This window comes from Lonchura striata, chromosome 8, assembly GCF_046129695.1.
Source record: "Lonchura striata isolate bLonStr1 chromosome 8, bLonStr1.mat, whole genome shotgun sequence".
NCBI lineage: Eukaryota > Metazoa > Chordata > Aves > Passeriformes > Estrildidae > Lonchura > Lonchura striata.
In genome coordinates, this window is record NC_134610.1 from 37,541,057 (window position 1) to 37,561,425 (window position 20,369).

Consider the following 20,369-nt stretch of genomic DNA (forward strand, 5'->3'; position numbering starts at 1 on the left):
ATGACCAGACACTCAAACTGGACCTGAGGCTTTGGGTCAGCTCCTCACACTGCAGCTTATTGTACAGGACACAGGAAGGCTACAGCAATCCAGCCTAATGCCCCACTTTGATAGTGGAAAAATAAACCTTACTCCTGCCCTCACTTCTGTCTTTTCTATTTGGATTGCCTGCTCTTCAGAGTTAAAAGATACCAAGGGTAAAGGATCCAGCACAGCAGCTGCTCAATTTCTAGAGGCCCTCCAACAAAAAGACAACTAAAATAACCTTGGGTTAGTCACAGTTATTCAGAGGCACGTGGGCAAAACAAGGTATTTTAAACAGTGCCAAAAATTGATAGAAACCCCAGATGGAAAACTGTATTTTTCATAAAGAAAAACACAAATGAGGAAGAGAAGTTGGGTCTCGTTTCTTCCCCAGTATCAGACAATATGAATACAACCATCAACAATTAATACTAGCTCTTCTTTCAAAGACACACCAATTTAACACCACAAATGCTGGTAATTTTTTCAAGGCAGACAATGGATTTAAAGAGGGCTTACCCTGCTCCAGTAGCTGCTCTTGAATTTCAGTTCCACTTATTTAATTTTACTGGAAATCTCTTTCAGAAGGCCTTTCAAATCAGAGAGCTTAAAAAAAAAAAAAAAAAAAAAAGGAGGTTATTTTTGTAAAGTCCATCTAGCTGAAGGAATGCAATGCTAATGAGCAATGAAAGTAACAAGTAATTGCCTCTGCAAGTATTACACCAAATGCAAGAGTGCTCGAGAGGACAGTACCAAGTACAATGTTCATCAGGGCAATTAATGCAGCAAGCCCTGATGCCTCTATTTCAGCGAGTTAACCAGCAGTTACCAGACGAGAAAAGCAAGAGATGGGTATTTATTTTCAGGAGAGAATTAAGGTTAGCAGATCTCCTTTCAGTTTCAAGAGCAGCATCATACTCACTCACCACTTCCCCTTCAGTCTGGAAGCAAGCTATTATTTTGCAATCTAAATGATTTGACAGTAACCAAAAAAACTACTCTGAAGTATATGTGGGTCTTTTCACCTGAGCTTCCCAAAAAGTCTGTGCTTCATACCAAAGCCACTCCCCACTTCAGAGGCCAAACAGATAATTCAGTCAAGCCTCAGAAAATAACCATTGTGAACACACATACCCATTTCAACATCACAGTCATAAAAAATTATTTGTATGGCAATTCTCATAATGTGCTCTCTGGTATATGGGTAGCCTTATATTGCTTAATTACACCATGCCAACACCACCAGAAGCTAAACTTGACAGACACCTTTGGGACGGGGACATGTCAAGTGTGTGACACCCCTTCTTCCCACTGGCGTTTCATGGACCTGTTAGACAGCGGAATGTTGCAGTTTAAGATGGAAATTACTTCTGCTTTAGTCCATCCCACAAGGAATATTGAGAAACACTCCTCCAGTGCTAAGCAAGTGTCTTTGTTTCATTTTCCTGCACATTAGAAAGCTCTTGTGGCTTGGAAGGGATCTCACAGCTCATTTTTGGCGGCTCCAACCCCATCCAGCCTGGCTTTGGATACTTCCAGGGATCCAGGGGCAGCCACAGCTTCTCTGGGTACCCTGTTCCAGGGTGGGCCCACCCTCACAGCCAAGAATTTCTTTCCATTATCCCATCTAATCCTCCTCTCAGTTCAAAACCATTCCCTTCTGTCCTAATCACTACACGCCCTACACACTCCTATCTATGGAATCAAAAGAGCACGGTAAAAAAGCCCAATTAAAATGGGGTCCTGGTGACAGTGACAAAGACTGCACACAACTCTGGGAGGCTCATTTTCCTTGCCATGGCACACCCCCTGCTTTACCAGAGAGAATCACATTTCCCGGAGCAATCTGGGACAGAAGTACCTTTGCATCCAGTTGTCTGAATCGATGCACTATCCTAGAAGCAGAAGGAGAACATGAAGCAATGGGATCAGTCTGGATACCAAGGAAAACTTGGCTAATTACCACACCCCAACTCCCCCCAGTGCTCCATCCTCCCAGGGAGGCAGGGCTGCACGTGACTGGCATCATTTTTAGTACAAGTACATTAACTAACATGCAAATTACTATTAGTAGGATGCTATTACATTTTCCTTCTCAAGACATTTTTGCTTCCAGTACCAAGGAAATGTTTTTGGTATTTGTTTGGCTTCTTACGCAATGCTGTTTGTCTCTGGGTAGTCTTAACCTAAACACTTATTTGTGGATGGCAATGTTCATGCCCACAGATATGGAAGGGTCTGGTTTTTCTTGTCCATTCCTATCAGCTCTCTCTGATTAAGAGAAATATTCAAGCTGCCAGAAGTTAGCAAAGTTAAGCAATCATACAGAGCAGGTTTTGTTCTTGAGCAGTGTTCCGTTTTCTTGTTTTCTTTCAGTTTTTGTTGTTTTTTTTTTTCCTCTTATACTGTTACTCTGAAAACAGTGAGACAGATCCCAAAGATAATGTTTCCACGAGCTGGCAGTCAAAGAAATATCCAAGCGTAAGTCTCCAAAGTTTCAAATACCATGATTCTAAAGACCATCTTCCCCTCCTCAGAGGTCTCCACAACTCATGCTACTAATTACACATCTCCATTTGGATTACTGCTGTGGGAATGTCTGAGATTCCAGGTCCAACAGTAAACATTCTCTGCTAAATGTAAAATCATAGAATTATTTGAGTTGGAAAAGATCGAGTCCAACCAATTCCACCACTAACTCAGGTCCCCAAGTGCCATATCCACACAGCTTTTAAATCCCCACGACGAGATGGGGGTGCCACCACTGCCTTGGGCAGTCTGTTCCAGGGCTGGACAACCCTTTCCATAAAGAACTTTTTCCTAATATCCAGCCTAAACTAATGCTACAGCAAGAGTCAGCTGTGGCACTGCTTCCCATGATAAGATCTCAAAACACCATGGGAAGACTTTTTTTGTCTTCTCTTCAGCAGACAAAAAAGCACCATTTCACTTCAGAAATAAAAAGCACATTTATGCTGAGTTTATTTACTTACTCATTAGTTTGTAAACACCTAGAGCTGCTGAAAATGTGCCTTCACTAGAAATGTTCAAGAGAAAAGTAAGAGAATGAAGACAAAGATAGGCAGGCTTACTCTTCTGATGAATCATTTGCTTTTGTATTGATTTTGACAAGGTAATTTTCCTTCATGACAGCTTCCCATGCCAGGATTTCATTGTCCTCATTTCTTGAGCCTGGGAAATGTATTTGAAAGAAAAATACTTAATTTGTGTTCGAAAGCCAAGGTGCAAAGCGGCTGGGTCAGTGTGTGCATTCAGAGGTTAATGATTCCCTTCTCCACATCCTGAGCACTCACAGCCCCACTGCCCACCTGTGACTCAGCTCTCACAGATGTGACACTAATGCCTTTCACTGAATGCTCCTGGCAACCAGAGTCACTTAAAAACACAAAATACGAGCAAACATAAAACCCAAAACCCACCAAATAAGCAAACACAAAACCAACCCACAACCTTACAAGCTCCAGAAGTCTTTCTGTACTTTTTTTGAGTCTTGGTTAACACAGGTGCCTCTGCTTCAACAGGTACAGGATATTCTAGCAAGATCCCATCTGGGTTTGAGCTTTCCATTTGTTTCTACATTACCCCATATTGGATCATTAGGAGTAACACTTCTAAGGACCATGATATATGATTTTTGATTGAACTGAAACACTCCAAAATGATGAAGAATTGTCTTCTCTAAGAAGCATTTTATGATGGTGCTGTAAATTCCAGAGTTGATACAGAGGAGCCCACTTTGAGGCATCATAGTCTTCCAGGGTAATACTTCAGCATTTTGTCATGTTCCAAAAGGACACAATAAACCACAGGGGTTTAAATAAAAAAATAAAATAAACTGAGACAGAAGAAGCCCCAGGCTGGTGAATGGATGAAGTCCCTTTCTTCCACCCAGTGCTCCTCTGACCTCACAAACCCCTCAGCTGTTCCCCCACAATCCAACAAGCATCCCAACCATTTCCATAAGAGTTAAAGGGGAAGGCAGGATTTTACCACAGTCAATACATCAGTGTGCTTCCTCTGCAGTTCTCAGTTCCTATCATCAGCAAAACCACAACCATTTTCTGGCTCTAATTAACTCTCCCATTCTTTCAGAGCTGTAACATCAACTGTGCATCATTTGAGCAGGAATTTCTGCCACCCAACAGCTTCCCCAGCAAGAAATCCACGCAGCAATTTAGACAGCCAAAATGATTTAGTACTAAACAATTTTATACGCCAAAGAAGGCCCTTCCTCCTAAACTGGTAACAAATCCAGCTTCTGCTCCAGCACAGCACAAAATGCCTGGAATAAGCACAGGATGCCACGTAGGAACTGCAATGCACCTGCTGCAGAGATGACTTTTGGGCAACAAGGAAAAATCCAACTCACAACAAATGGATGGCTCTTTGCTTTCTTTGTTACAGCAGCACTTGAAGCATTTCCTCAGCACCATGAATATGTAGGCAAAGATGACAAAGGGGAAGGGGATGGTCAGGCGACTGCAGTATTCCTGCACCAGGAAAAAGCGTTGGAACTTCCACACCTGGTCATTGTTCTCTTGCACTGATCCAACAGTGTAACTGATGGGAAAGAGAGAACACAACCAGGATGAGTTGGTCACCAAAGAGCTGCATCAGAGCCAACAACAGAGCATTCCTCTACTGTACCAGGGCATGGTTTTATAGTCACAGAATCCCAGAGTAGTTTGGCTTGGGAAGGACCTTAAAGCTCACCCCATTCCATCCCCTGCCATGGGCAGGGACACCTTCTATCATCCCAGGTTGTTCCAAGCCCCATCTAACCTGGCCTTGGACACTGCCAGGGATCCAGGGGCAGCCACAGCTGCTCTGGGCACCCTGTGCCAGGGCCTGCCCACCCTCACAGGGGACAATTCCTTCCCAGTATCCCATCCATCCATGCCCTCTGGCAGTGGAAGCCATTCCCTGTGTCCTGTCCCTCCATGCCTTATCCCCAGTTCCTCTCCAGCTCTCCTGGAGCCGCTTTAGTCCCTGCAAGGGGCTCTGAGCTCTCCCTGGAGCCTTTTTCTCCCCAGGTGAGCACCCTCAGCTCTCCTAGCCTGGCTCCATTCCCTTTGAGAATCTCCTCTGGACTCATTCTGGCAGCTCCATGTCCTTCTGATGTTAGGGGCCCTAGTCATTCTGAAGGTAGTCATTTTTATTAACCAGGAGGTTATTTAGTTTGTTCTCCTCCTTAGAGAGTAATTCGCAAATGGGTGGAATTAAAACAGTAGGAAAAAAAACCCTTGAAGTTACAAATAAACAGGAAAATATATGAATAGGAAGAAAACACTCCATGTATTTTTACTACCTCAGCTCTAACCAGTCTTCTTCTAGCCTAGACACATGAGAACAGGATGCTTCTTCACAAGATATTGTGTCTTATTAACTGAGCAGATAACTGCTTTCTTAGAAAAAAGCCCAAACCTAAAATGAGAACACTTACAAGAAATTTAAAAGCTCCTGAGATTTATAGTAGACGTATTAAGGACACTGCAAGCACAGATCAAACCCACAGCACAAGGCACTGTATGGACCCTGCAAAGCAACAACCACAGGTGCAAGCAGCTCCCAGGCTGCCTGACCTTTCAGTGTGACATTAAGTGGCAGATGGATGCTCCCAAAATGCCTCTGCTCAGAGCCTAATGCACCTTTATGTGAGATAAATGCAAACCTTCACCTGGTGGAGATTCTCTTTTTGTGTAAAAGATAGATGCAACTGGTGAAAACTAGAGGGTTTTTTTACTGGCATAACAGCATAAACCAGAGCATTTACCATCAGGTACTGTTAAAGTAAGTGTTCTAGCAAATATTAAAGGTTTTAGGGTAGAGCTGGCTTACTGCTGTATACTTTCCTTCATTGTTGAAAGGTACTTGCACCCTTCCTAGGGAGTATGAGCATGCTTGTCTCTCCCCAGGCACAGATATGCTTTACCTATCTTGGATGCCTTGCCAAAAATAGTATTTCTGATTTTCTTTAGATTCTAGGTCAGCCTGGGGAAGAGGGGTCAGAGCAGAACCTAAATCTGAGGCATTCTCAACTTATCACTCTCTAGCATCTCATCTCAGGCCAGGAAACACTGGCAGAGTCATTCAGCTGAGAGATGCTCTTGAGCAGCACCAGGAGTCCTGTCAATACTCCTGTTGCCAAAGCAACTTCCTGCCAAGGTACCATCAAATCACAAAAATAAACTTGTGGTCCTCAAGAAGGCTGGTCAGAGGTTTTGAGTACTCTTGTCATGAGTGTAAAGCAGAAAAGGACAAGGGCTGGGAATGGGAACAGAGGCACAACACCAATCCAGCTGCATTCCCAAGTGAGACATGAAGGCAACACACCCCCAAAATCTGATATGAGGAACTTCCCATGATTAAATCAACTCTGTGCCACGGCTTGCAGAGGATGCAACAAAGATTTCTGGGAGAAGCTGAGGAAGACATTCCCTGACCTTGCTGGTCTAGGGGTGATGGCACTTCTCAAGACAAAGTCCTTTTGCATGTCCCAGGGGGATGTGGCCCATTGCCTGTGGTCTAAGTCAGAACAATAAATGGCAGGTCCATCAAATCAGTACCAGACTTATCCTCACCACACAGCAGCTCAGGTTAATAAAACCACAGTGTCCTGAAGAGTGATGATAACTCATTTACTCACTCTGCTGCTCAAGCAAGGTCACTTGTGCAGCAACTCACATTTCGGTAAGGCTCTGACCCAGCATCACCCCCTGTGATGGGTTTGCTGGGGTTTGCACCACACCCACAGTGCAGAGGATGCTTAGAGATGGAGGCAAAGGACAGGCAGCAATCCCTCCCCAGGACACTGCACCAGTTTCCCCCAGGCTGCTGTGACAGATGCAGAGGCGAGGCTTGGCTTCCTGCTGTTTTCCAGCACTCCAGTCTCTTCCCCAGAGCTATGTCAGTGCAGGGATGACCAGGAAGCCACGGCTCCTTCGTTACGTACCCGAACATGGCCACGAGCAGGTTGACCAGGAGGATGTTGGTGGAGAGCATGTAAATGCACACAAGGGGAATGGTGATCCACTCTGGGAAGCGGGGCTGGTTGTTGGCATCCAGCTCCACGCACAAGGGCTTGGACTTGTTCCCAGAAAAAGTGCAGTGGTCGAAGTTGTAGGTGGTACCTCAGAGAGGGGAGAGCAAACAGTGAGCTCCTCGTTCTGCTGGTCCTGCCCTCATCCCTCCATTCCTGCTCCCCGTTAGACTTGGAGGCAGGGGGCAAATGCAATTGGTACAAACAAAACTAGTGATAAAGTCCACAACCTGAGGATTCGAGGTATTGGTAGTAGTCCGGTTGAAATGATAGCTGCTCCTCTTGCAGTGGCTGATGAATTGCAGCTGAAGTGGTGATCTTTAGAAGGGTATAGTTTTCTCTGAAGATCTGGTGGCAGTGCAGCCGGTCCTCCTCTGCGCCGGGGCCGCCTCCGAGCTCCGCCGCCGCCGCCTCACCGCGCTCCAGCCGCTTCTCTGGGAATCTTGCCGAAGGAGCTGCTTCTCTGGGAAATCCCGCAAAGAGAGAGAGCTGCTTCTCTGGGAATCCCGTAAAGAGAGAGAGAGCTGCTTTGTCTCCAAAAAGGTACCACTTTATACAATAAAAGAGTGCTTGGCTTCCCCCTCTGGGTGGAGCATCTCACAATGGGATGATGTTAGGTTTACCAGCCCTGCAAGTGAGTCAGTCAATGGCCCATTAACAAACCATTACCTCTTCGGAGCAAACCATTGTTCTTGGAAGAAATAACAAACCTGCCCAACCTCCAACAGATGGCAAATAGAATACAAGCTTATCTTACAAACCAAGACAGTACTTTAAAATCTAAAACTCTAAACTATGCTCCACTTAGCTGAACATGTCTGCTTTAAAAGATAGATTCACATTCTCAATTCAAGCACCTAAGTTTGGAAGCCTTTTCCAAGGTCTCACATCAAATCCTGTAAATCTGAGGATTCTAAGCCTTCACTTACAGGCCCGAAGATCTGAGAATTCCTTGCATTTCGTTTTCCAACACTGATGGTGTTAGAGAGTGCCCAGGATCTGTTTTATAAGTCAGCTCTGGCAGGAACAAATTGGCTGCCTGAGGGCTGCTTGTGGCCTCTGACACCCAATTGCTCAGGGCTTCCCACTGCCCCAGTCCCTCCGGGTCTCCCCCAGCCCGGCCAACCTGCCCGGCAGCGGTGCTGCAGCCCCACAGGAGCTCCAGAGGAGCTCCACCAAGAGGCACCTCAGAGCCCTCAACCATCCAGCCAGCAACACACGGGCAGGAGGATACGGATGGCGCTTCCTGCCTGGGACAGGGCTTGTGGCCATCTCCAGGCACCGCTCTCGCAGGGATCCCTGCAGCTCTGGCCTTGCCCACCCGCTCTGTGGGCAGCAAAAGGCTTCAGCAGAGCCACCAAAGGCCAAGGGGCTTTTGGCCATTTTCCCTGCAACCCTGCATGCCTGGGCACCTTGCTGAGCACAAGCAAACTTTTCCCCCTTAAGGGCCTCAGGCCCCCTCTGCTTGCTGTGCTACTGAGCACAAGCACCCTTTTCACCCTTTCCTCCCACTTGCCCTGCAGACCCTGTGCAGCAAAGAATAGCTCTTGGGCATCTGCGTATTCTAACACATTCTTTATTTACTCAGGATAAAAAATGGAAGGGAAGAAAATAAATATCTTAGAGAAGAGGAAAATCCCACTGGCTCAGGTGGCCCCAAGAAAGAGAGCTTCCTGAATCAGCTCTCCTCCGAGCTCCAACAGTGCAGACATCCGAGCCCTGACAGACAAGGCCATGTCGTCCATTTCCGGCGCAGCTGATCTTGCATCTTCTGGAAGATGGAGTATCGCCCACACTGTATTGCCTGGAGGACATGCAGTGTTTGAAGTGCCAGCTCTAACACGGCAGTACTGACATCCTCTGTCAGACATTCAAGGGCTGCAAGAGAAAGGAACAGAGCCACGGTCAGATCCCGACTCTGCGGGGAGCCGAGGGGAGTCTCCCGTGCCAGGGCCATCCCAGCCAGCTCTTGCCATGGCCGGGAGGGATCAGGGACCAAGGGGATCAGCCCGAAGCTGCTGGCCACGAATCCCACACGTGTCCCTGAACTCTCTGTGTGCTCTACCTAGGAGAGCAGAGCTCTCCGCAGTCGGGGCAGGGCTTGCAGCTCGCCCCACAGCCCCCGCTGTCAGCCCGCTGCCCTCTCTCACCATTGCAGATCAGCTGGAGCTCTTCTTGCTGTCCCCTCAAGCTCCGCCCGGCCGTCCCTGGGAACACAGAGCCTGTCAGCCCAGCGGCACAGCTCCTGCCAGCGGCGCTGCCAGCCCTGTGCCCACAAGGCCTCCTGGCCCGGCAGGGCTCAGCCCGGGCCCTGGCCGCTCGCTGCCGAACCCAGGGCACGGCTGCCAGAGGCGCCGGGCCCGGGTGGCGCTGCCGGGGCAGCAGGCGGGGCTGGGGCCGAGCTGCGGCGGGGCGGGGAGGGAGCCCGGGCTCGCGGCTCACCCATGAACCTGACGGCCGCCTCTCGCAGGGGCTCCTGTGGGCTCTCCAGGTAGGGCAGGGCCCGGCGCAGGAGCTCGGCCGCGCTGCTGCTGTCCTCTGCCAGCTGGAGAGAGCGGCAGCAGAGAAGGGTTGGCGCGGGCTCAGCCCCTGGGCCGGGCGCTCCCCGCGCCAGCCCCGGCCTCCCCTGCCCGCACTGCCCTGAGGCCCGGCCAGCAGCCGCAGGCGCCGGGCTCTGGAGGGGCAGAGGGCCGGCTGCTGCCCGGGGAGCCGCGGTGCCGCCCCGCAGCCCCGCCGGGCCGCGAATCCATCGGCACCCGGCTGGGCCCGCAGGAGCCTGGAGCAGAGCCCGCGCGGCCTCGGGCTGCAGCAGCGGGCAGGGGCACAGCTGCCAGCCCGCACACCGAGCACCGCGCTCAGGGGCTTCTCCAGGCTGCGGCTGCGGCTTCCCCGCCCTCCTTACCAGGATCTCAATGAACCTCCATAGCTTCTCCTTCTTTACAGATTTTTCAAGATCTCTCCTCTTCAGGAATTTGGCCACACAAAGCAGCGTTTCCCGAGAAGCCTGGAGAAGAGCAGAAACATGGAAATGCCCCGCAGCCAAGGGCCCCCAGGATCAGCGTCTCTGTGCCAGGGCCTGGAGGAGGCTACAGCCCTCCAGGCACCAGGGCAGGAGGCAGCTGAGCCCCCTCCCAGGGGGACAGCAGCAGCCCTTGCGTCCTCACCTTTGCCACCTGCCAATTCTCATCATGGCAGTGGAAGAAGAGTGGGAGCACACTGTGGCACACTTGTGCCTTCAGGTCCTTTCTTCCCTTTTCCAGTGGAAGATTCAGCAATGTTCTCAAGAGCAATATGGAGAGCAGCTGTACCTGGCTATTGTCCTGTGTGAAGAGATGAAAATAAGACCTCAGCATGGGCTGCAAAGGGCTCAGCTGGGCACAGGCCTGAAAATCCACAGGGCACCAAGTGTCCTGGCATCAGCCAGTGGCTGTGGCTGGGGGTACAGAGCCTTACATGGTCAAAGAGAGGCAGGAGGGACTCAGCCAGCTGCAGGACAGTGGGGCTGGGGATCCACATGTCCTTGTCCATGATTATAAAGTTGAGTACCATGACTGTTATCTTAACAATCTCTCCATCTGCATCCTGCAGGAGCTCCACAAGACGTTCAGTCAGGTTCCACATTTTTTTGGTCTGTGTAGAACACAAGTTTGTGAAAGGCAACTCTGCTGCCGCAGGGCCCAGAAGCCAAAGGCCTGTCCCGAAGCACTCGGGCAGCTGAAGCGGGAGGCAGGAGAGCTGGGAGTGGCTGTCCCAGCGGACGAAGCCCTACGCAGCCCAAGCGACAGCGTTCCCCAGCCCCACGCTGCCTGCATGGCTTCAGCTGCTGCCCCCTTCTCACCCTTGAGGGATCGTCAGTGAGCTTGAGAAGGGCCTTGAGTGCCAGGCAACGCTTCTCCCTGCACTCGCTCCACAGGTGCCTTGAGAAGATTTGCTGGACTCTGTCAGCATTGTGTTCACTCAACTCCAGGTGCTCAAGGACCTGAAAGGCACAGGGCAGTGACAGGGGACCCGGCTGGCAGGAGCCCAGAACCGCACAGGGCGGGGCCCAGGCAGCAGCACAGGGCGTGGGCACCGTCCCAGGCAGCTGCGGCTGCGAGAGGGCAGAGAACTGGGAGGCAGCAGAGCCAGGCAGCGCTGGCCAACAGGCTCACCTCCACAATGAAGGCCAGGGCAGGCAGATCCCAGCGTGGCTTCTGTGAGCTGAGCAGCCGGAGCAGATAGTGAAAGATGCGGGAACATGAGGATATGGAGATGCAGGACATCTCCCTGTCAGGAGTAAAAGTCGCTTAATTAAGACTATGAGCCAGGGGAACAGACCTCTCCCCAGAACTAACTCACAGTGGTCTGGTCATTCCCCAGCACACAGAAAGGAGAAATGGGCCATTAGGAAGGTGACTCTTTGTGGGCACCCTGCTCTCCCAACCTTCTCCAGTCTCCTTGGCTGTCCCTCAGTGACAAGGCCCTCTGGCCCCTGACCAAGGGACTGTGAAGGACACCCCAGACACAGAGCACAAATGCCAAGAGCAATGGGAAAGGGGTCCCACCTGGCCAGCAGACCCACAGCATAATGGTGGGTGTCAGCACAGAGCAGCGTGTCCCAGCCACGCTTGCGTTCCATTGACACCACCACATGCTCATACTGCTTTCGGCACAGCAGGGACTTCAGGGTTCTCACTGCAAACCTGAGTGCAGAGCAAAGCCCGGGTCACACTGGGAGCACTGGCTCCTGCCCTGTCCATGTGGCAGGAACAGAAGGACTGGGATGGAGCACCTGTTGGGGCTGGTAGCAAGGCTGTGTTCTTCCTGGCATCCCTTCCAAAAAGTATCAACCGCCTCTGACATCTCTCTGGTACTGAAGAACACTTGGAAGAGCAGATGCACAAATAACTGCGGGAAATGCACCATCACTTTACGTGGGACACTGGGCTCCTGGAGGATCTTCCATATCACCACAGTTCCCTGCAAAGGACAAAGCCCCCCAAGACAGCACTCAGTGCTGAGGTGTCTGTGTGACTGGGACCGAGCGTGGTAGGGAGAGGCCCAGAGAGACACAGGGGGAGCAGCAGGCCTGGTGATCCTGCAGCTGTCCCTAGGCCAGCTTTCAGGCCCTGAGGCAGGGAGATGCAGTGGGGGAAGGAGGATGGAGAGCTGTGGGACAGGCAGCCTTGTGGCCAGCAAAGGCCACTGGCAGAAACTCACAGCCAGGGCAAAGACACCCATTTTGTCCCCATCGGAGGTGCATGTGCTGTGCTCTGGCCAGCGCCCCAGCACATCCAGGAGTATCCGCTGTGCCAGCTCTGCAGTCCTGGGCGTGCACATGATGGTCTTCCACATGGCCATGGCAGCTCTGCAGGGTTAGAGCTCTGTCTCAGGGCATCTCAGACACAGCACCGTGGCCTGGGCGTCTCTAGAGGCCCGGGTTGACTGCCGACTCTGCCTTTGCCCACTGCCCCTCTCCAGCAGCAGCCAGGCAGCCCAGCCCTGTGGGGACAGGCCCCTGTGGGGCAACAAGGGAGCATGACAGCAGGCTCAGGGGTGACACGCCAGGGCTGGGAAAGGGAGCAGCCAGAGGGCCCTGAAACTCTTCTGTTGGTCAGACACCTGGCACAGGCTGTACAGGGCAATGGGTTGTGGTGAGCTGTGAGCCCTCTAGGCAGGTGGGCCCCTTACCTGTCACAGGATGGGGCCACACGCAGGAGTGTCATTACTGTGTCTTTTGGCTGCGCTTCTGTGAGATACAGGAGGGCGTTGTCCAGCCTGTGCTCAGCAGAATCATTGGCCATGAGCCACTGGTGGATGTATCTCACCATGGCAGGGACCTGGAGAAGGCACGGGGAGACTTGGAAAGCTGCCAGAGGGAGCAGTGTTCCCAGTGTCCCCAGAGAAGTGCTTCCCTTCCCACCGCACTGCGATGGCCTCAAAGGCTCACCAGTGGCCTCCTTAGGAGGCCAAGCAATTCCTGGGAGGACCAAACCCTGGCCACAGGCTGCTTACTTGCTTTGGATTGTAAAAACCTTCCTGTACAAGCAAATCCAGCAGGGCAGCACTGGTCTTGGTTTGGAAGATGGGCGAGTATGCTCTGAGCCCAGCACCCCTGGCAATGTTCTCTTCCTGCCGAATTGTCTTGATGAATTTGCAAACGAGCTGAAGGAGAAGGGCAAAAAGCCATGGATGTTACATGGAGTGCTCCACACACGGTGCTCGGTGCTCGGCTGAGCAGTGACAGCAGGCCCAGCCCAGGTGGGGATGGCTTCAGGTACCTTTGCTGTTCTGTGGAAGCGGCCATGGTTGGGTTTCTGTTCTTGTGTCTGGTCCAGGGCTGCATCTGGCAAAGAGCGAGCGCAGCCAGGGCTGAGGGGCTGCAGGAGGGGCTGGAGAACACAGCCCCGCCCTGCGCTGCCGAGGCAGGGACAGCCCCAGGATGCCACAGATGGATGGATCACGGCCACTGTGGGGTGTCTGCCCGGGCCCCTCTTCCGTCCTGTCCATGGGCACGTCCCCAAGGGATGGGATGGGATGGGATGGGGTGGGGTGTGATGGAGCCAAGCTGGCTGAAGGCACCAGCCCTGCGGCCTGGCTCTGCCACTTACCCTCCTGTGGTGGATGGAATGGCACCACCTCTTCAGTCTCCTGTGCTGGGGCAGCTGCAGGGCCGCCTTCTTCCTCCTCTACCCAGGTCAGCTTGGGCACTCTCAGGGCTCCCTGCCCCATGTCACTGACCGGATTTCTGGCTACCCTCAGGAGAGATGCCTTGGAAAAATCTGGGGCACCAAGTCCCACGGTCTGCCCTCAAGGGCACCTGCAGAATTGAAGCCTTGGAAGGCCACAGCTCACCGAGTCCTGTGGTCTGGCCTCAAGGTGAGCTGCAAGAACTATGCCTCAGAAACACTCCGGGTTGGACAGGAATGAGCGCGCTGTGTGGGGGCTCCTCACAGCACCGCTCTGTCCCGTCCTCTCTGGTCGCCTGCTCCGAGCAGAGTGGCGTGCTCTTGCCACTTCCAGCTCCTATGTCAGCACGTGTCACAAAGGGCCCTTGGACACCGGGCTCCGTTCCATGCTGCACCGTGTCACGAAGGGCCCTTGGACACCCAGCTCCATTCCATGCTGCATGTGTCACAAAGGGCCTTGCACACACTGCACCTGCCCTGGGGCCACCCCCTGCCCACTCAAAGTGGCCCAGGTTGGCAGGAATCCCTGGCCCCAAGTGTCTGAGACAGCCCAACAGGATCTTTAGGAAGGGCTCAGACCATCAGCAAACGCTGCCCTGCTCTGCGGGCTCAGGGCAGCAGAAGGAGCCCCCAGGGCTGCCGACGAAGCCGCGCTGGGAAGGGCATGGGACCTTCCATGGAAGCTGCCACGGTCCATGGTCATCCCAAACCCATGGGTGTGGCACACACAAGGAACTGTGGCACAAGGAACTGTGGGCCAGGGCAGGAATGCTGCTCTGAGCCCTGGGGCCTGGGAACGCTGACACCAGCAGCTGTGGCAGAGTCCCTGCCCAAGCAGACCTGCCAGCCCCCGAGCCCTGGCAGGGCTGGTGCCCGTCTCCTGCCCCAGAGACCTGTGCCCCTGGGGGCTTCTGTGCCATAGGAAACCAAACCCACGTGCACTGGGGACTGTGCTCCTTCCTGCAGGGGCTGTTGGCAGGAACACCTGGAGGAACTGCTGGCAATGCTTGGTGTCTGTCAGATGATGTTGCTCTTCTCTAGAATTAATTTTTTTCATAGAAGGGATTAGCAGCAACACAAAAGCTCCAATAGCTAGTGAGATTCACAAGACAGAGATACAATCACGTCTCATTGGACTTTTCTGCACATTTTTAAAGCATTCTGGATTAAAAAAACAGCTGAGTTGAAAGTTTAATGCAGCAGTTTATGTGTCTAGTTGAAGCCAGCAGCTAATACCTGGTGCATTGGAAAAATGAAGAGGCCAGGAATAACTCTCAGAGGAAAAGAAGGTGTTCTGTGTCTCTGAGTGTGGTGCAAGCACCCTAAAGGAGCAGCCAAGGGAAGTGCTGAAAGCAGACCTGCTGTTCTTGTGCATGTTCCATTGCTGTTTCTGTGGGGTCCAGAGCCACCAGGGCAGCAGTGCCTCCGCAGCCCTGCTCCAGGAGACGTGGCCACCCTCCCCATGGTGGCCGCAGCTCTGCGGGCCCAGAGCTCTCTGTCAGGGGGCCTCAGTCACAGCACCTGGCCTGGGCAGCCGCGAGGGCCCGGGCTGGCAGCCAGCCCTGCCTCTGCCCCCTGCCCCTTATTGGCAGCAGCCAGACAACAGCTGTAGGGAAGGATGGATAAATATAATTATTAATAAATAATACAGCCAGGATGAGAACAGTCCTCTCTGCTAGCCGGACAATGCCCCTGCCTACGGATGGGTCCTGGGGTCAAGTGGACTGTTCCATCTCACCCCCCAAAATGTATGGTTCACCCCGCACCTGTAACCCTCCCCTGAAACATCAAGTGCATGTAACCCCATTGGCCCAAGCCTTGTTCCAGCCCACCTTGAAGCCCCCTGATAAGGGGGCTCTGAGGGGCCAGACGCTGTTTTGGAACTTCCCCTCCTCATGGAACTTCCCTCACCCTCTCAAGCCTCGCCACGTGCTGCGTCTGGCAGCTCAAAGCAGGACCTTTCTCCATCCCTAATAAACCTTATACCCCAAGAGCAGCCTTCAGAGATCTCTCGTCTCCATTCATCTAAACCGTCCTGGAGCCGGCAGCGCTCTCTACAAACAGCGCCTGCAGGGCTCCCCTGCCCACCGTGAAGGTGCTGGCACCAAATCCTGGCGCTGGCCCTGGAGGGGCAGAGGGCCGGCTGCTGCCCGGGGAGCCGCGGTGCCGCCCCGCAGCCCCGCCGGGCCGCGGCTCCATCGGCCCCGGCTGGGCCGCAGGAGCCTGGAGCAGAGCCCGCGCGGCTTCTGGGAAGGGAGCAGCATGTGCAGCACGGGCTGGTGCCCCTGGCTGCGGCACTGCACACGGACTGACTCCAGAATTCAGACCTTACAGAACATGGTTGCACAGTTACATTCACACAACAATAGATCTCTACAGCTTCAGGCAATCACACAGCAGGTTTTTGTTGCCACGTGGCAGGGTGCTAGACATGCTGCAGCCTTCTTCAAAGTGTCACCTTCAGAAGCTGCTCTGAGTAAGGCCACAAGAACAGCCATTTCAAGTCCGCACACACACATAGCCCAGCAGAGGAAAGACAGGAAGGGTCTATTTATGATGTATTCCAGCAAAGGTTTATTGCATCCACCTGGCTGAAGGGATCAGGGACAAAGACCTGGCCATGTGCTCTGCACAAGGTTAAGCAGGGGTCAGTGGCCAATGGTCTGAGGGCACAGGGGCAGCACAAAGGGCAGGGCAAAGGGCATTGGCCTACAGGGAAGATGGGGCCGGCCACCAGGGATACCACAACCAACGAGGAAACAGGGAAAGGAAAAAATGCAAGAATTTGGGACACGGGGAAAGGAACTGGAGTGGATCCTGGTGTTGCAAGGCTCCATGGCAGAAGTCTTCTCTTTAAGCCTAGGTGGAGAGTCTATTGTATATTCTTCCAAGACAAGGCCCTTGGGATTTCCCAGAAGGGTTTAAAGCATTCCACAGGTTTTATATAGGAAGGGAGTGAACAAAAAGCACAATTTTCACATCCAAGGCAGACAAATGATATGGGAAAAATAATTTCCAGAAAGGAACCTTATCTCAAGAATTTATGATGCAGCTAACTGCCAAGTGAATCAGTGAAAACCCAGCTCCTTTATTTTTCAGCAGGAAATATTTCCACATGAAAACAAATACCACTGCTATTGTTAGTGCTGGAGCCCCCAGGATGATGTCATGCACAGCATACAGTACAGTTGGGTGATAAAATGCAGGGAGAGAAGAGCAGCAACCTCTCTGAATGTATCATAAGGACATAAAGCCTGCAGAGAGTATCCAAAGAGGGGAATGAAGATGATGAGGGGCCAGGAGGGGAAGCTGTATGAGGAACAGCTGAGGTCAATTGGCTTGTTCAGCTTGGAGAGAGGAGGAGGTCTCAGCATGACTGGCAGCTCTCTCCCAAAGGACAGCTCCAATCTCTGCTCTCTGTGACAGGGACAGCACCTGAGGGAGTGGCTGGAGCTGTGTCAGGGCAGGGTCAGGTGGAATTTTAGGAAAAGGTTTTCCCAGATGGTGCTGGCACACTGACCAGACGCCCTCAGGGAATGGGCACAGCCCCAGGCTGACAGAGCCCAAGGAACATTTGAACAATGCTCTCAGGGATGCATAGGATAGGATTGTTGGGATGTCTGTGCAGGACCAGGGGTTGGACTCCATGATCCTTGCAGGTCCTTTCCTCTGGTGAGTCTATGATTCCATGATTCCTAGACACTGGGAAGGAAGCTTGATACAATGCTTTGCCATGTAAATAAATGCTATTTGTAGTGCTTTCAGTTGGCTATGCTCTCAGCTATACAAAAAAAAAAAAAAAAAAAAAAAATAGTGACAGAATTCAGCTGCTATTTTAGACAGAAAGAGCCACCTCACCATATCAAGCACTGCTCTGTTTAAAGGTTCCAACAATCTCTTCTCCATTTCCAGCTGCAAACATCAGCAAACACACATTGGAAAAGTCAAATGAATTCCAACATTCCCAGAATACAAATTTTCATGATTGAAACCAAGGAAGGATTGCCCACAAAGCCTTAGAAACAGTTCCTAGATAAATTAATGTCTCTCCCATGCAGGGCTGTAATAGCTGAACTTCTGCACTGCTGAAAGGTTCCGGGTAGAGGGGGAACAAGTCCACAATGTTCCTTTACAGTCTGAAATAGGGATGCAGGGTTGGACCAAAGGCTTTCCTTGGGGGGATGATGCTGAAATCCACTACATTCTGGCACACCAGCATTCCAGACCCCAGCAGGTCTGACAGCCCGTGCAAGGAACAAGCAAGATCCAGCTACTACAGGGCAGAACAGGAAGGGAGATTGATTCATTCAGACATGCAATTAGTGCTTGAAGGAAACCCATGCACAGGTCCCTCCAAGTGAAATGGAAAAGCAAAGGGATTTTGGCAACAGCAGCAGAACTCTTGGAAATAGGAGTGATTTGCAAAAGCAGCTTAACAAGGACTAATTGCTGCCACTGGACCTTAGGGCAGATGAGAAGATTTTGGGTAACACAGGAATCATGTCAGGAGATAAGCAGCCATCTCCAGTTTCACCACAACCTTGCAACAAGCAGAAAGGGCTGTTTGATCAACAAAAATAAAAATTGCAAGAAAATCCTGCTGACTCCTGCTGAGACATTGATACTCTGGTGCCTCCATTACCATCTGCTTGGGGGGTGGTGCCAGCTCTGAGCAATTATTCTTCATGAATTGGTACCTGTGTGAGCAACAGAAAGAATTGGTGAGTAGAACTCCCAGCCCACCTCAAGGCTTTGCTTTCATCCTCTCGACATCAGCTTGGGTGACTGGATGCCTTGTCCAGGGGAGGGTGTCCCTGCCCATGGCAGAGGGTGGAACTGGATGAGCTTTAAGGTCCCTTCCAACCCAAACCACTCTGGGATTCTAGGATTCTTCTGAAGGCACTGCCATCCATCATGAGAGGTCCCTTTCCACAAGCTCCACCATAAACTACTGTCCCTTGTCCCAGGCTGCCCCCTATATCTAATTACAACCTGTTTTCCAGCCACATTGCAGCTCCCTTTGATCAGCACTGGCACTGTTTGAGCAGCACTGGACTAAATGGCCTCCAGAGTTCCACTATTTTACAGCCTATTTTTTAGGCAACTTGGAGTCCAGCACATCCCAGAAGCACCCAGGAACTGGTGATCCTTGTAGATTTTATTAGGTGGTTGCAAGTCATTCATGACTAAAAGGCACTCAGTTCAAGTGAATATCCAGTTCTCCCAGGAAAAGAGTGAGCGGACTGGGGAATGTTTGGCACAGGTTTAAGGTCTCTTGGACGAAACCACTCTGTGGAAGAAAGAGCAAGGCCGTAATGTCCGGGCTGATCAAGTTGTTCCAGATTATCCCATTCAACAGTTACACTTCTTAACCTGCTGTCTCTAAAGGTGACAGTGTTCTCTGCATCAATATTCTGTCTGCTTTTCACATCCCACTGTGGGACCCAAAACAATTCTTTCTTGAAACTGGAGGCAAAAGGACACAAGGCTGATGACCAGACACTCAAACTGGACCTGAGGCTTTGGGTCAGCTCCTCACACTGCAGCTTATTGTACAGGACACAGGAAGGCTACAGCAATCCAGCCTAATGCCCCACTTTGATAGTGGAAAAATAAACCTTACTCCTGCCCTCACTTCTGTCTTTTCTATTTGGATTGCCTGCTCTTCAGAGTTAAAAGATACCAAGGGTAAAGGATCCAGCACAGCAGCTGCTCAATTTCTAGAGGCCCTCCAACAAAAAGACAACTAAAATAACCTTGGGTTAGTCACAGTTATTCAGAGGCACGTGGGCAAAACAAGGTATTTTAAACAGTGCCAAAAATTGATAGAAACCCCAGATGGAAAACTGTATTTTTCATAAAGAAAAACACAAATGAGGAAGAGAAGTTGGGTCTCGTTTCTTCCCCAGTATCAGACAATATGAATACAACCATCAACAATTAATACTAGCTCTTCTTTCAAAGACACACCAATTTAACACCACAAATGCTGGTAATTTTTTCAAGGCAGACAATGGATTTAAAGAGGGCTTACCCTGCTCCAGTAGCTGCTCTTGAATTTCAGTTCCACTTATTTAATTTTACTGGAAATCTCTTTCAGAAGGCCTTTCAAATCAGAGAGCTTAAAAAAAAAAAAAAAAAAAGGAGGTTATTTTTGTAAAGTCCATCTAGCTGAAGGAATGCAATGCTAATGAGCAATGAAAGTAACAAGTAATTGCCTCTGCAAGTATTACACCAAATGCAAGAGTGCTCGAGAGGACAGTACCAAGTACAATGTTCATCAGGGCAATTAATGCAGCAAGCCCTGCTGCCTCTATTTCAGCGAGTTAACCAGCAGTTACCAGACGAGAAAAGCAAGAGATGGGTATTTATTTTCAGGAGAGAATTAAGGTTAGCAGATCTCCTTTCAGTTTCAAGAGCAGCATCATACTCACTCACCACTTCCCCTTCAGTCTGGAAGCAAGCTATTATTTTGCAATCTAAATGATTTGACAGTAACCAAAAAAAGTACTCTGAAGTATATGTGGGTCTTTTCACCTGAGCTTCCCAAAAAGTCTGTGCTTCATACCAAAGCCACTCCCCACTTCAGAGGCCAAACAGATAATTCAGTCAAGCCT

The 20,369-nt window shown here is 51.1% G+C and overlaps 1 long non-coding RNA gene across 1 annotated transcript; it reads right to left on the reverse strand.

Moving 5' to 3' along the window:
• Window positions 1-1,885: 1,885 nt before the first annotated feature.
• LOC144246664 (uncharacterized) lies at window positions 1,886-4,558 on the reverse strand. The gene is made up of 3 exons (XR_013340331.1): window positions 4,415-4,558; window positions 3,117-3,216; window positions 1,886-1,919 (listed from the first exon to the last, which is right to left on the reverse strand). It is a non-coding gene; the product is annotated as an uncharacterized LOC144246664 (long non-coding RNA).
• Window positions 4,559-20,369: the final 15,811 nt, after the last annotated feature.